The sequence below is a fragment of the Sciurus carolinensis genome, chromosome 6 (genome assembly GCF_902686445.1).
Source record: "Sciurus carolinensis chromosome 6, mSciCar1.2, whole genome shotgun sequence".
NCBI lineage: Eukaryota > Metazoa > Chordata > Mammalia > Rodentia > Sciuridae > Sciurus > Sciurus carolinensis.
The window spans coordinates 118,792,486-118,810,058 of NC_062218.1; the positions used below are offsets into that span (position 1 = coordinate 118,792,486).

Here is a 17,573-nt window from a genome sequence, read left to right on the forward strand (position 1 = left end):
CATATTTTGGAAACAATTTGACAAGACATTCTTTAGTATTGGATGTGGAGAATGAGTAAAAGGGAGAAAGAAGAACTGTAATCAGAGTTTTGGCCCAAGCAACGCATCACATGATGAAGTAATTTACAGACACAGAGGAAATACAGGGAGAAATAGCATTGTGGGGATGGATATTGATTCTAAAGTTCTTCATTTTTTTTGTCAGAGAGGATGTGGGTCTCACTGTTACCCAGGCTGGTCTCAAACTCCTGAGCTATCCTCTTGTCTAAACCTCCCAAGGGCTGATACTACAGACTCAGGCCACTGTGCCCTCCTAAAGATCTAATTTGACATGTGTCTTTTAAGATGCCTATTAAACATCAATGGCGATGTTGAATGGGCTAAAGACATAAATTTGGTTGTTTACATGTAGTTGGTGTTTAAAGCTATGAGATTAATGAAATCAACAAGAAGAAGCAAGATGGTGTGTTAGTTAGCTTTTTGTCACTGTGACCAAAATACTTGACGCAAACAACTTGGAGGAGGAAAGGTTTATTTTGTCCCAAAATTTCAGAGACTTCCATCCATGATCAGCTGATACCATTGCTTTGATCATGAGGGAAGACATGATATCACAGCAGAGAAAGGCTGCTCAGTCCACGGCAGCGAGAAGCACAGAGAGAAAGAGAGGAAGGAGCCAGGTACAAGGTATAGTCACCAAGGGTCAGTGCCTAGTGACTTACTTGGTAGAGTCATGACCTATCTGCTCCCAGTAATCCATTTAAATTATTAATCCATCAAATGGATCGATTCACTGTCAAGGTCAGTGCCTTCATGATACAATCACATTCCCAAAGCCCCACCCCTGGAACTAAATTTAAACATAAACTTTTGGAAGATATTCCAGGTCTAAACCATAACGGGTGAGAAGTGTAGAAAGATGAGTGGGTGGGGAAGCAAGGTACAGAGGAGGGAAAGGATAGGAAGGGACAATGCCTCAACATTTAAAGGTTAAGGAAACAAGAATTCATCCAAAAGCACTAACTAATGAGAAGTGGCCAGTAAGATAGAAAGGAAAATGTGCATCTAATGCACAGAACCATGACAGATAACATTTTAACGACAATAATCAAAACATAGAGCTCTTCACCATTTTTCTTACACATCATTGCTGTTATAGCAGTTTCACTGACCGACGACACGGGTCAAACAGAGTTACTCCTTTGTTGATTATGACTGGGTATAAAGTATAGTTCTCTGGAATAACTTTCAGAGTTGTTTTGATTTGATAACAAAATCAAGCCACCCCAAATAATAAGCATATTATTTTCTGCAGGTTATCAATTTCAGACGTGCCCATCTGAGGAGAATTGCAATCTAACCATGAAGCTGATTGCTGATCTGCCTGGTTAACCACTGTAACTGCTGGCCTTGCTGTCACTCTGTTCCATAATTCCTCATGGTTATCATAGTCAAGGTCACTCTTTGTGACAAATAATTTAGGATTCATTTAATTCACTGCTTTATTAGGAAATATCACAATCTTGCAGAAGTTATGGTGTCCGTTTCTCAAATTCTTCTTTTCATTTCACTAAACAAGCCACTTTGCCGTGGCTTGCTGATTCATTATGCATTTCTTCTTCAGACCTTCAGATAATGAGGAATATTTATTTTACTTTTAACACCTCTATATTATCATATGTTTTTATTTGATGAACGTCAATTTGTTAACTTTCATTCTTTGATTTACTTCCAACTCAAACAGAAAAATAATTTTGTGAATAATCATTTCCTCTTGTATCATATGTTTCTATTGCTGATATGTTTTACTCTTCTACCATATCATGAGCATATCAAGGGCAGACCTGTGCCTTACTTTTTTATTATTATTTTTTGATTTATTGTATACAAATGATATACTGTGATGGGCTGACGGATCTGGCTCCATGAGAATGTTATAGGCCAGACTACAAGGGAAATGACTAAACAGACTCCATTTTGCTCTGAGACTCCACCTTATATAGGAATTAAGCTTCTCCCATGGGACACACTGCCTCTGTACCCATCAACAATTGCTTAGCTTCTTCCATGGGATCACCCCGCCTCTGCCCATCATCAGTTACTTAGAATGGCATGTTTAGCAATACCAAATGACAATTCTTATGTGATAAAAAATTGTTCTCTTTTGATTCTATTTCTCCTAAACAATGCACCATGTGAACAGTGACATCAACAATGATTGTGTGGATATTAGTAACCATTCTTTAATTTGTACCTAGGTAAGGGTCGTTTTGACCCACTTCCCCTCTGCTGATGATTTCATGATGTTAGTTTGTAATTTTGAATCATAGCAACAGACACTTACGATTGATGTGATTTTTGGTATAAGAACCCCTCAACACTATGGTCAGGGCTATTCTCCCAATAGCCATTTTTTGGGGCATTGTGTGAGAGTCAGCCGGCCAGCTTAATAAAGACTCTCAAATTTGGACTTCTCAGTGGTGATCAGTCTGTTCTTAAGTTGTGCCCCATAACAATACAGCTTTCATTTCTCTGGTTGTACACCATTTGTGTAGTCATACACGTACATAAGGTAATGATGTTTGTCTCATTCCACCATCTTTCCTTCCCCTGCCCCCTCCCCGCCCCTCATTTCCCTGTACACAATCCATCCTTCTTCCATTCTTCCCTTACTCTCTCCAACCCCATTATGTATCATCATTCACTTATCAGAGAAAACATTCAGCCTTTGGTTTTTTGCGATTGACTTATTTCACTTAGCTATTCTCCAACTCCACCTATTTACCTGCAAATGTCATAATTTTATTCCTCTTTATGACTGAATAGTATTCCATTGTGTATATATACCACAGTTTGTTTATCCATTCATCTATTGAAGGGCATCTAGGTTGGTTCCACATTCTAGCTATTGTGAATTGAGCTGCTATAAACATTGATGTGGCTGTGTCACTATAGTATGCTGATTTTAAGTACTTTGGGTGTAGACCAAAGAAGTGGGATAGCTGGGTCAGATGGTGGTTCCATTTCAACTTTTCTAAGGAATCTCCATACTGCTTTCCAGAGTGGCTGCACCAATCTGCAATCCCACCAGCAATGTATGAGTGTACCTTTTCTCCACATCCTTACCAATACCTATTGTTGCTTGTATTCTCCATAATAACCATTCTAATTGAGGTGAGATGAAATCTTAGGGTACTTTTGATTTGCATTTCTCTTATTACTAGAGATGATAACTCATTTCTAGCATAGTGATTAGTACAAAGTGCATGTTCTATCAAGTATTGAATCAATGAATGAATGCAAGAACTTTTTAGATTAGTTCAAACTGTTAATTTTTAGTTTGATAAAAATGGTAAAGAACCAGAGGACTGCTTTGTTATATTTTAAATTGTACAATGAGGAGAAATTTCCCTATTTCTGAGATTCAATCAGTTCCTCAAATTTTCAATTTCCCTTTATTGGGGGCTAATTTTCATTAGTATGCTAGTATATTAATGAACCATTTTGAGTGACAACTGCTACTCAATTGGATTGTTTTAATCCTCAGAAACTAGCAATGCCATTAAAATCAGTAGCTACATTATACGATGGTTCTCTTTTTTGTCCAATGCAGCAAACACTGCATATATTTAAACAAAATTTATAGTCCCTATAATAATAATGGAAAGACATTGCAAATTCTTTATTATTGGTTTTACTAGTCAACTTTATAATTACTTCATCAGTGAATTCATCATTTTTAATCAGCTAAACTCAATGGATCTCAACCTTTTTAAATAAAAATTATAACTGAGTTTAAGGACTTCTGTCACTGATAACTTCATCAGCTATCTAAAAGGCATAAAATTTGTACTTGAGGGGATGATGTTTGAAACAACAACCAATATCTACAAAAGACTGTTTCTAAATATATTGCCAATTTGGCACCAACTTTCTATACTCAAACAACTTGTGCATCAATCTAGCACCTTCTATGCAAAAATAAATATATAAATTGCCTAGTTGTTGATTCATCAAGACTTTATTCCAGTAGAAAAATCTGGGACTATGACACTTTCACTTTTAAAAAAAAAAATTTCTGTAAAAAGCAAGTGAAACAGAATGCATGGGAATTTCATCCTGAACTTTCTGGTCCACTAAGTCAGCTGAAGGGATTAGGAACTGAGAACAAATAAGTAATTTGCCTATTAATTACTTGGCAAGTTAATCTTACTGCTAGAATTTGAAATTCAGAAATCTTAATTTCTATTTGTATTTTTACGCACAACATTATTTAATATCGGATATGCGGCATCATGTCACAGCAAATTCATAGCTTATAAAAAAAAAAGAAAGCAAGAAAAAAAAAAAAAAGCATCTCCAAGTATTTCTCCATGGGTCTTGCCTAACAGTGTTATGTAGATAGATATAGATGGGTTTTTAAATTTGTTTTTTCTCCTTTTTCTCCTTATCTTGCTATAATCAACAATTTACCCTTACTTTCGTTTCAGTATACTTTTTCCACTTATAAAGTGCTGTAACAGTTTCTAATGTACCTCCAAAGAAGCATTTGGCTGAGAAGATAAAAACTCCAAGTAACATTCCCTCCTTTATTATAATAACTACAACACATAAAAACAAAGTTTTGATTTATAACATGACTCCTAACAAACTTAAGGAAAATGTATGATTGCTACAAACTTAGAAATGAAAATATTTTATTAATTATATTCTTACATTTACTATGCACTCATTTAGAAAAAAAAATTAACAGGTGTTCAACCACAAAAATCAAAACTACTCACAGGAATTCATTTCAAGTAGTTTTCCCAAATGCAGGACAAAAAGATCTGAGGACCAAGTGAGAATAATGATTGCAAATATGTCAATATATGTGAAGTATGAGACATCACCCAGGTTATCTGTGATATTTGGTTTTAAATATAAGTTGCTCTTTAAATTCAATAGTTGACTGAACATGACATCTTTCAGATTTTTTCAAGAACTAGAAAATTTTATTATCTATATTTAATACAAACAATAACTAGAGTCCTATACAGAAAAGAAGTTCAAAATAAAATTATTGTTCCAGAAATATCAATGAGCAATAGATCCCATATTTTTTTCATAGTAAAACATGTGCAGCTTATTGTTAAAGGGAAAACAGAAAATTGTAATGAAAGAATGCTGTCAACCTTAACTGTGTGTGTTTTTACTTCATTAGGAATCCACAGCTGCTAAGGGTAATGATCCTTCTTATGGTCACATATGGTGCAACCTAGACTATCCCTGAATTATGAACAAGTCCTGTGTGCCACAGATCAATATCTTTAACATAAACAACAAAAATGAGCATTGACTTAATATTCCATTTTAAATTAGCTCATATTTTATGAACTATTATTTTTTTAAATTTCCTGCAGTCAGTACATAGAGAAATAAATTATCAAAATATGAACTGGTTTTTTGTTCTTAGAAAGTGTGAGTAACATAAATTCATTAATTTTGACATCTTGAAATTTAAATTCTGCCATTTAAAAAATACCATAAAAGCTCCTTACAATATCTATGGAGTCCTACAGGTAAATTTTGATGAAATGTATGATATTATAGTTACTTTCACCTGTGGAATTTTAAACAAAAACACTGAAAATACGATGTATAAGATAATGTGTTATGTTTGTTATTCATGATCATTATTTATTGATTTTAATATTCAAAGAGATCTTCTGTACATAGGAAATGAGAGGTTGGACTTCTGCATGTTTCCTGGAAATGCAGGTAGGTACTGTTCAAATCCCTAAGAAACATCATGTCAAGGTGGGGTTGACTTCCAGGCATTTCTTGGTCCTGCTGTCATTGTCTGCCTGCAGCACTTTTCTCTGTTTCATCAAGTGGGGAAGTGGGAGTAGGTTATAAAACTTTAGTTAAAAAATATTGGAGAACTTTTTAAAATATTACATTTACTTTCACCTTTCCTAAACACATGGAACTGAACAAAGTACTAGAGGTTAGGAATGAGGTAGGTGCTAATATCAGCATGAAGCCTAGGACGTACTGGTGAAATTTTATTTACGCATATATGGAAAAGATGAGCCAACATATGAACATGTCCATAAGGATGTGAATGTGAAGTAACACTTACTGCGAGTGAAAAACATAAGAGCTATGAGTATAGATCAGTCAATCAAATCTTGAAGAACTGGGCACCGAGATTTTCTGAAAACAGAACACTATAGCAAGCACTGGGAACCTTCTTCCGATGAACACTGAATCATCACTCAGGGCTGTGTAAGTACTGCTGCCCAGTGAGTTACACAGACAAATCAGGACAGTAGGGACAATGATCAGGAAGAAAAGGGGCAGTCCATCATGACACAGCAACTGATATAGACAGCCTAAGAAGAGTGTATAGAGGAGAATCAACAAATAAGAGAGTAACATGCAAATATTGGAAGGGACAGCTTGTCTCAGGAAACGTAAGCTCATTGTCTGAGGTGCCCGTGGCTGAACCAACCTGAGGTAATTGCTCTGAAGTCATATGAACCAACAACTATACTAAATCTGAGTGATAAATAAAGCATTAACACAGAGGGCAAGTGTTTTCTTGTGCAGTGACACTATAAAGTTTCTAATTCCTTTATCTTTCATACACTCATATGAAAGATGGTGGAATGAGACTGACATCATTACCCTATGTACACGTATGATTACATGAACGATGCGAATCTCCATTGTGTACAACCATAGAAACAAAAAGTTGTACCCCATTTGTGTACAATGAATCAAAATAAAATCTGTAAAAATTAAAAAAATAAAAAGATTCTAATACCCAAAAAAGAGTTGTAGACCATGGCCTGTGAGGTTGAACTCCATCCAGATACGTAGATGGCGCCTCCTGGTGGGTGCAGCCTCTCATGGCTGCCTTGTGCCTTTGGTAACATCCTCCCCTAACACTGCAGCTTCTGTACCTTACACTTGTTCGAACTAGGATGTATAAAAGGATAAGAGCTTAAATCATTCGGTCTGCTCAATTATTCACTCATTTGTTCATTGACTCCTTATTGTGCTGGGTCAGAAGTAAGAAGGCAAAAATGAATGAGAAAGTCGTCTTTCTCAAGAGCTCAAAAGAACTACTAGCATGGGGTGGGAATTGAGAAAGGGCATAGCATCCTAGGTTCCTTGCTGCTTCACAGGCTATTACTGATTTTCCTTAGCAAACTTGAAAATTAAGTAGAGAAAATCTAAGTTTTATATTTGTATTAACTCAAGGCATTTAGCTTCATCATTTATCCATCCATGGATATATTCAATAAATACTCATACAGCACTTACTATGTGCTAAGAATTCTTGCACATTGTTGAGAATATGGAAATAAATAAAACAGAATCTCTGCCCACATATTTATTATGCACACATGGATCACAGGATACATTTCTGTCAATGATCTATTATGAAGTTTGAATGCAAACTCTTAAATAAAAATAATAAGCTAAAGAATAGCCTTATTCACGTACTTTTTGTATTATTACTAAGTATTAACTCTATGGTTAAACATTTAAAAACATCAAGAATCAAAAATGTAGGGAATGTTCAAACTTTCCAATTGCATTTCACATTAAATCTGCAACGAAAAATCCTAGCAGTATTAACAACAATCAAAGATTCATAAAGTTATAATGCTCAAGTGGAAAAGTAAAGAATTGGTAAAAATTACACTATTTTAATATTTCTGAAGAAATTTCTTACTTCTGTTCTCCTCCTCTCCCCAAAAGTATTTATTAAAAAGCAAGTCCCTGAAGACCTATATAATAGACTTTTCTCTTGAACACTGATGCCTCCCTGTTTCTTCCTAGCAAGAAACTAGAGGATGCTGGTAAAGATATGGATTCCAAAGTCAGACTCACTAGCTGTGTAAATCCAGGCAAGGTCCCTACTTTGCTGTTCCTCTTCTCTGCTCCCTGAAAGGGAAGTAAAAACTAGTACTACCTTCCTAGGGTTAGTGTGAGAATTGAGTGAGCTACCCCATGGAAGAGTTTAACACTTTGATAGCATATCCTAAGTGCTTACAAATTGTTTGATGTGGTTTCTATCATTAAGTTGGAAGAACATTATAGTAATGACACAAGTCAGATCTGTACTCACAAAGGTTCTCAAAACATTTTGAATGGATAAGTCTGAATCAACACATAAGCCTGGACACTAATGTAGATGTTACATACTCTCTATGTAGTACAGTTGCAGACCAAGCTGCAATAGTTGGTGCCCACAAGTTCCTCATAGTAAAGCACAAGAGCCAAACTCTAAGTGCACTGCCAGAATTCCCCAGTTTCATAATTACCATTTTTTCCATTTTGACAGGATAGATTTTGTTCGGTTGCTTGGCTGAGATGGTCTGGCTTTGCACAGTGGAAAAAACTATTACCAAACCATTCAGGCCATAACTTGTGATCTGATTCAGCAGTAGAACTTTCCTGCCAACGACAAGCTGAACAATCCCTTCCCTCATTCCCCTCATGTACTTTAGACATTCTCAGACAAGGCTACCAAACCATCGTGGAAAGGTTTCAAAGTTATCTGCTATAACTGCTAGAAGTGAACCATTAAACTGTATTTCAGTTATCCAGAGGAAGATGTCCATTTTGGATGGAAACCATCTAAATGTTACACTTGGCATAGATTATAATAAAATAACCAAAGGGTAGTGTGAATTTGTTAGAGGGAAGAGTACCAACCCAAATTCCTGACAAATGTGCATTTACATTTTTGGCCTTTGTAGAAAAAATCAACATCCACAATTTGTTTTGCTAACTCCACCCTGAGCATGTGTTTATATTTTCAACATCAAATTGAAAAAAACTAAAAAATAAAACAACCCCTCAGTATAGAACAGAATGAATAGATTTCTTGGGTAATGTGATAGGTTTTCCGATGTGCTTGCCATGTTAGCTTATCTCCCTTATGATCAATGACATACATTGGCAAAATGTGTCACATCACAGGGTCAAAGTCTTATTATAGTAGAAAAATTGTCTCTGTATTAAACCATCAGATTTACCTAGGAATCAAACATACATCTATCATCTACAAGCTGCAAACATCCATCAATTGAATCCATGTGTGTGAAAATGCTTTGCTAAGGAAAGCTCTATTCAAACGCTAATCATTATCCAACTGGCTGCACTAAAAGTTCCTTCAGGGATGTGATAACCTCTTACTCCTCTTTATGACACAGGCCTCTGAGAATCAAAGAAAATCTGTTTATTGGCTTAAATACACTTAATTAATGTTCAGTTCTTACACTAAGCACAGTGTGTTATTGGAATTGTAGTCCAGATTTCTTAACTAATCCGTGTGCTTGGGTATAAACAATTAAAATGCAATTTAGTCTCATTTTTAGTGACCATTATCTAAATGTGTTACTGTCTTAAAGAGAAAGTATTTATATCACTACAGTATTGAAACTGAATGAAGAGCCTCAGGAAAGCCTACAATATAAATAAATTTTAAAGATTGAATTTAACTACATAATATATGGTATATGTAAAGAAATTTTATGAAATAAGTAAAATATTAAAAGTTTGGCTTATGACTTAACTATTTTGTCTCCAATGGAAATCTGCATTTAAATTACTTGGCAATGTTTTGTGAGGACTAAGTCATGAATTTTAGTAATATGCTAAAGACTTATTGAAAAAAATATAAAGCCTGACCTTTCATAGAACAAAATAAAACATTTCAAGATTTAAAAGAAAAAACAGAAAAAAATGAAAACTATGAGCTTTCAAGTTTAAACAAATTTCAACTTAAGTGCACTGAAAAGAGCAACTATAAAATCTTACTATAAAACCTCATGTTTCTCCTTTATAAAATACCAATGCCAGTTTTAAATGTCTATTGTGTGATTGTTCAGAAAACCAACAATTAAATAACAAATCTAATTCTTTTTTTTGTGGGGTTGCAGTACTGGGGATTGAACACAGAGGCAGTCAGCCACCGAACCACATCCCCAGTCCTAACTTGTATTTTATTTAAAGACAGGGTATCACTGAGTTGCTTAGCACCTCGATTTTGCTGAGGCTGGCTTTGAACTCATGATCCTCCTGCCTCAGCTTCCCAGGCCACTGGGATTACAGATGTGTGCCACCACACCCGGCTACACATTGATTCTTGATTTATAATTTATTTCACTTTACTCATACTGGGGCAAGATGTATTACAGCCCTAATGCATGTAGATTCCTGGGCAAATGAAGCATTATATGCTCTTCAATCTGTTGAACTACTAACTGAATGTTTTGTCTGTAATCTTCATAAAGTATTCATGACACTCATATGTCTTCACCCAAAAGAAGCTTGAGTTACAGAAATAGTACAGAGTGAATTATCTTTTCGATCACCTCTGTAAAACACAAAGGTTAAGTTTTCAGGATTAAAATCTAATTATGTTATTATTAAGAGATGATTTTTAATTCCTGCCATTTTGATTTATTTCTAGTGTTCAAATTGGACTTGATTCCTCTTTAATTGACTATCCTTCTAGTTTAATTCCTCCCTATGCTAGCTTTCATTTTTATTTTTGATTTATTCTTTAATTGAGTGTGTTTTCTAGTGTAGGCTTTCTAGTTTTGAATTCTTTGAACTTTTGCTTATCATGAAAGGTTTTATTTCATATCAATTCTGAAGCTTAATTTTGATGAGTATAGTATTCTTGGTTGGCATCCATTTTCTTCCAGAGTTTGGCATGTATTATTCCAAGACCTCCTAACTTTGAGGGTCTGGGCTGAGAAACCAGTTGAAATTCAAATTGCTTTACCTCTAAATGTGAACAGTCATTTATCTCTTGCAATTTTTAAAATCCTATCCTTACTCTATATGTTAGACATTTTCATAATTATGTGTCTTGGAGTAGATATAATGTGACATTGTATATTTGGATTTCTGTGAATTTCACCATCATGTACATCCATAAGACACTAATTAAAAAAGAAACTATAAGTAAATAGCAGCAAGATCAGCAGAGGGAAGGGAACAGGGGAGGGAGGAGGACAGGGAAAGGAGAAGTACTGGGACTGATTAGCACAAATTATATTCTGTGCTTTCATAATTATGTCAAAATGAATCCTATTTTCATGTATAACTTAAAAGAACCAATAAAAAATTAAAAAATCTAATTACATCATTTGAGGACTCAGTTTCAAAGGAATAAGTGCATCAGTACTCATTAAAGGTGACTTCAAAGTTTGCGGCATCAATGTTACAAACACACAATGCAATCAACGCAATTGTATTTATTAGCATTTTACAACACAAAATAATTTCAAAAAGAGTCAAATCAAATAATATATATTTTTCATTTTTTTCCCTTTAAAGTAAATTCAAGCTCTAATTAAACTAAAAACTCATGTTACGATATTAGGTATTCAGGGTTTAAGTAAAGAGGGTATTTCAAGGAGGTATTTAATTTTGGAACAGTTACCTTTATAAGGCAGGAGAATTTATTCAATAAGCATTATCAAACAGAAGGACACCAGTGGAGAAAACCCTTCCGTCCTTAATTTATGCAGTAAAGTGTAAGGATGGCCTTTCTACCTGCTTTTGCAGAATAATGGTTCAGAACACATATATGGTCCTCTGAGGGTTCCACAAACATCCAGGGTTAGGCTGTGCAGAACTGCCTGAAGTCACATGTCTTGTTTATTGAATGCAGGCAGAGCAGGACAAGCCACAAGACCAAAGGCACCGGTGCTTCGGGAAGGCCTGAGAATTTGGAAAGCTAAGTGTTGTGCAAAAAGAAACACTGAAACCAGGAAACAGAATTGAAACTGTGGCAGCATTCCACAAAATTTAAACTATCATTGTTCTAGGAACACCAGAAAAATGGGAAAGAAAATGGAGTGAAGATTTCCAGCTAATCAAAATAACATTTTAATTTTTACTTCTCTTTTCATTGCATGAGTAATGTAGGACATGGACACACATCACTTACACATATCTAATTCTTAACAAAACATTTTCTAAGGTTTGTAAATAATGCACATTTCAGCTAGAGAAAGAAGTAACAACTTCACGGCAATTACTTTAAACCTCATATTTACACTTACATTTTTATTTTAAAGTTTGGATTAATGGGTCTTCATTCTGAGGTTATATTTGTTTCTGCAATAATTTGTCAAATATCCCAAATAATTTGAAAAGAGACACCAAGTGAAGCAACTTGATGAAGTTGAATAACCTTTCTGTTTTATTTTGTTGTTGTTGCTGTTTTTGAAAAAATAGATTAGAGGTTTCCAGGGCATAGGTGGAGGGAAAATGGGGGATTATTACCTAATGATTACAGAGTTTTTGTTTGGGATGATGAAAATTTTTGGAAATAGCTGTAATGTTTGCACAACATTGTGAATGCAAATTAATGCCACTGAACTGTGCACTTGAGATGAATAAAATGACAATTTTTACCTATATATATTTAACAACAATTTTCAAAAATTATTAATTTAATACACTGAAGTCACTGAATTGCACAAGTAGGTGAATTGTAGGGTATATGAAATATACCTCAATGTAGAAAAAGGAAAGAATATCCGTTCTTCTGGAAGATAAGCAAATTTTTTGAGAAGTTATGATCTTCCTAGGATGAACAGTCAGTTCTCTTTTGAACACTGGGAATGTTAAGGATTAATTTTCTTCACAGAATACTGAAACCTGCAGCAGAGACCCTCTTTTGGACATCTTTCTGATGCTAAAATAACTATAATGTGAATGAACACTCCAGTTTACATTCTACAAATGCACCAGAAATAGGTTGCTCCCAATTTATTATCTATGAGTCAGACATAAAACAACCTGCACCATGGCAGGAAAGAAAAAGAGAGATAAAATGCTAGGAGTTCAGAGAGACCCAGTAGGTATCACAATATACATTTTAAAGAAATGCAGTTTATAATTAAAGATGTGAGTAAAATCTAGACCAACAGAAATGCTTCTATATTAATAGTTTTATAATGTCATTCAGCATATCTAATAAGTACTCTAGTATTTATTAGAGTACTAACAAGTACTCTAGTCCTTTTTTTTTTTTTTTTTTAACTAAAGTGCTTGCAAAATTTGGACCGTTAATCAGTAACGGTCACATTGAAAACGGGTCTAAATTTTTGCTCTTATTTTGTTTTCTTACATTGGTCAGCTTTTCATCACTGGGCCCAAATGATCTGACAAGAACAACTTAGAGGAGGAAAAGTTTACTTTGGTTTATGGTTTCAGAGGTGCAGTCTATGGTTAGGCAGGTCCATAGCTCTAGGATGTGATGGGAGAGAGTTCCTCAGTTCATGACAGCCAGAAGCAGAGAGAGCTTGAGTACAAGGAGCCAGGAATAATACAATCCCCAAGGGCACACCCTAACTGGCCTACTTCCACCAGTCTTGACCTATCTGCTTACAACACCCACTAATCCAATCATTGATCTATCAGATGGATTAATCCACTAATTAGATTATCATGTTCATAATGTAATCGTTGAATCTCTGAACATTCCTGTGTTGTCTCAGCCATGAGCTTTTGGAGGACCACTCATATCCAAAACATAACAGCTGATAGTTTTATATTAACTATTCTTCATATCTGCCTCCTATTTTGAATAATAACTTGATTATTTTAAATTCCAAATACCAGTGTTGGTTTCCACATTCATACATACAAAGGGCTCAGAAGTCAGTCTAGCTGTAAAGGGAGGCCAGGCACCTAGTCTAAGAAACTTGTTTTTGCACAATAAGAACAATATATTTACTTCAAGTACAGGTTCACTTGGAGAGGTTGAGAGTAAGGAAAGAATGGTGATTATTCGGAGAATGCTAAGTCTTATTCCATTCTTGGGCTTCCTAAGCCTCTGGGTTTTACTCCTTATCAACTTAAGTTTAAAACAAAACACTGGACATGTTTCTAGGAAAGATAAGGAAGGAACACAAGGCATTAGGGAAGAATACAAATGGCTCAGAATTAATCATATTTAAAAGATTCTTCTTAAAATAAATTAGGCGACATTAGCGCATGCAAGGTAATAAACTCCAAACAAACAAAGCAAATAGAAAGAAATGAATCACCGCAACAAAAAAGACCCAATGGTGAGATTTAAAGAAGCCAGTGAAAAATCTTCCTAAATATGCTTAGAAAGTGGGAAGTCGCTGGGCGCACTTGTGCACACCAGTGATCCCAGCAGCTCCAGAGGCTGAGGCAGGAGGATCCCAAGTTTGAGGTCAGCCTCGGCAATTTAGCAAAGCCCTAAGCAATTTAGTGAGATCCTGTCTCAAAAGAAAAAAAGAAAAAGGGCCTGGGATGTGACTCAGTGGTAAAGTGCCCCTGAGTTCGTTCCCCAGGACCCGCCCCACTCAACACACACACAAATGAAGTGGGGAAGTGCTGGCAGGAAATCGCTACCCTAATAAAGCAGACAGTTAAAAAGGACTTCAGAATCAGAACTGAGGGTGAAAATGCTAAAGGTCGCAGAAGCATAAAGCAAGGTTCCTTACTACAGCCTCCAGGGTCATAGTCCAACTCTGAGTCCCAACTCCACCTGCACTCACAAGTCACGGCAAGCCCAAAACTAAAATTTCCTTTTTATAATAAACCACGTCAAGGATACTGAATATTCATCTCCACAAGTGAAACAATGAAAAACAGTTTATTTTGGTTTCTACTGGTCAGTGCTAAGAAGAGACAAATTAATAATTCACATTAGATCACTGTATTTACAATTTATATATATATAAAGCTCTTTACTGTTCACTAAAAGGTTGACACAATCCATCTTTGAAAAGTGAATAAACTAAGAGATATATTTAACAATGTTATGAATTAGGGGTGAATTTATTACCTCAAATGCCTTCTTGAAATAACTGAACCAGGTATCAGTATTTTCTGGTCCCACAGAGGCAGATGCAAAGGAGAATTTATTAACTAAAAAATTCCTATGCTCATAGATCTAATAGAATAAAAGTATCTTTGTTTCCAAAGAGATCCTGAAAGCACTTCCTGTATGCTGGAAATTATTTAATAATTTGAATATTTGTATGGCTAAACACTTATAGCCAGTGATACATAATGTTAAGTAAAAGAAATGGAATGAATTATTGCAGATCCTCCTAAGAGCAAGGGTTGGTGTCTAATGTGATAAATGAAGGAAATATTAAATGTGTTAAATATATATTTATTTTAACATTCTTTGAAAAACATTACTAGCTGAACAAACAAGTGATAAAAGTCTTCTTTTTTAAAGAAACATTTAAATTTAAAATTTAATCAACATAAAGCAGGGAAAAGTATGTAAAAATGGTGCTGAGTCAATATGACAAAAGCATATGTCTGACTTATAAGTGACTAATGTGGAAATTATTTTTAAAATTGATGTAATAACTTCATAATTGTATTTGAGTCTCAACTGCTACAACTAGCATGCTACTTTTTCCCAGTCCACTTAGTTTCCATTCAATTTTCATATTTTTAAACTATTAATCCCAATTCAGAAAGCACAAAACATAAATTGTAATAACAATAAATTAGACTGCAAAGTACAGGATATGCTACCAAAAATATTGAAAATGACCAACAGAAGCTATTTCCAAAGCACATATCTGATACAGTACTTGCAATCAAATATGTTAATCTCTACAAATCGATATAATATATATTAATATATAAATAATCCAATAGAAAAATAAAAATTTTATGAGCAGAAAATACTGAAGGGTCAGGGAACATTTATAATGAGGGAAATACTGATTAAAATATTCATTTGCTACCATTTTAAAATTCTTAATAGCAAAACTTGGAATATTATGACAGTAAATCAACAGGCAGCATGTAAGTACACTGCAGTATATCTACACAATGAAAAGGTCTTCATATTTTATAATGGAATATTTTTTAATGGTAAAAGGGCATGCACTATAACTCAAAGTTGTAGAAAACATACTACTGTACAAAACATAATTTCGCACAGTAATTACTTATGACACAAAGCAAATAGAATTTAAAAATTCATGCCTACATATTATGCATGGATATATACCTATGTGGAAAAATATTTAAAAATGCATTAAAATAAACACTAAGTCCAGTATATTTTTATATCCAGGGACAGAGGAAGAGAGAAAGAAGAGTGGAATTAGGGAGAATTACATGGGGATGTAAATTATATTTCTGATATGTGGGGTTTTTTTAAAATATGTTTTGTTGTAGGTGGGCATGATATCTTTATTTTATTTATTTTTATGTGGTGCTGAAGATCAAACCCAGTGTCTCACACATGCTAGACAAGTGGTCTGCCACTGAGCTATAGCCTCAGTCCACCTTTCTTGATTTTTCTTTTTGGTGGTGCTGGGAATTGAACCCAAGGCCTTGTGCATGCTGGGCAAGCACTCTACCAACTGAGCTACACCCCAGTCCCATGTGTTTGTTTTAATAAGTTTTTAAATCAAATATGCAAAAGTTGGGAAAAAAGAGAAAAATAAAACAAAAAACTACTAAAAAGAAAGAGAAAAAGTAAAAGATTTAATTTAATGGCTCAAAATTAATAAATATTTCAATAATAAGACAAGGTTCAGGAAGTCTGGACTGTAGACTTTTCTCTACTATCACGCTCTAGTTTTATAAAACTTATACAGTCTTCCTTCTTATTTTCACTTCTGCCACAGGTGAGGTTCTGCTTAGAGCCCACATCTTTGCATCATAGTATACAGATAAAATCTACAAGCTTTAGTCTGTGCCATTTCACACTTGACTGCAAATCAAGACCACATACTTAAGTAATCACTGCCTCCCTCTCCAATGGATTTTAAAAAAAGAAGATAAGAGATCAAAAAGTGGGATATGTATTTTATGTATACCATAGATAGAGCAAATTAAAAGTCATGCAGTCTTCTATATATTTCAAGTCAGTTATACGATATCAAAACAAAACTAATTTCTGACCCTTGACAATAAAACCATCCTTAAGGTTGAAGAAAATCATCTTACAATTTTAAAATAACTGTCAATCCTTTGTATTCTATCACAATTTCAGTTTATAACATATTATAAACACATTAGTTAGTTTTAAATGATAGAAAGATTAAAAATACATTTAAGTTGCAAAGATAATTCTTCTAAATAGGCCTAAGGGTGAGTAGAAACAGAAGCACTAACTGGTGAAAAGGAGATTCTTACAGGAAAAGCACAATTCACACTAAGACTTTGAGAATCAAGTAGTTTCTCAAATTGGTAATTAAAATGGGAACTCACAAATGAAATTAATTACCTAGGTATTTGCATCTTTAAAAAAGTTTAGCCTCAATTTTGTCATGCCACTAGAGAAAATAGAGTAAAATACTTTTATAAGTTAGCTTTTAATAAGAATGGATAAAGAAACTGTGGTATATAAACACAATGGAATATTATTCAGCTAAAAAGAAGAATAAATTATGGCATTTGCAGGTAAATGTATGGAATTAGAGAATATCATGCTAAGTGAAATAAGCCAATTCCCAAAAACCAAAGGCCAAATGTTTTCCCTGATAAGCAGATGTTGATACATAATGGGGGTAGGAGGATGAGAGGTAAGA

General features: G+C 34.4%; 1 protein-coding gene and 1 non-coding gene across 4 annotated transcripts in view; both read right to left on the reverse strand.

The window, feature by feature from the left end:
* Prr16 (proline rich 16) overlaps positions 1–17,573 on the reverse strand; it is a 287,956-nt gene that overhangs the window by 171,397 nt on the left and 98,986 nt on the right. The window lies entirely within an intron of this gene.
* Positions 16,343–16,414, reverse strand: Trnaa-agc (transfer RNA alanine (anticodon AGC)). The gene has a single exon. It is a non-coding gene; the product is annotated as a tRNA-Ala (tRNA).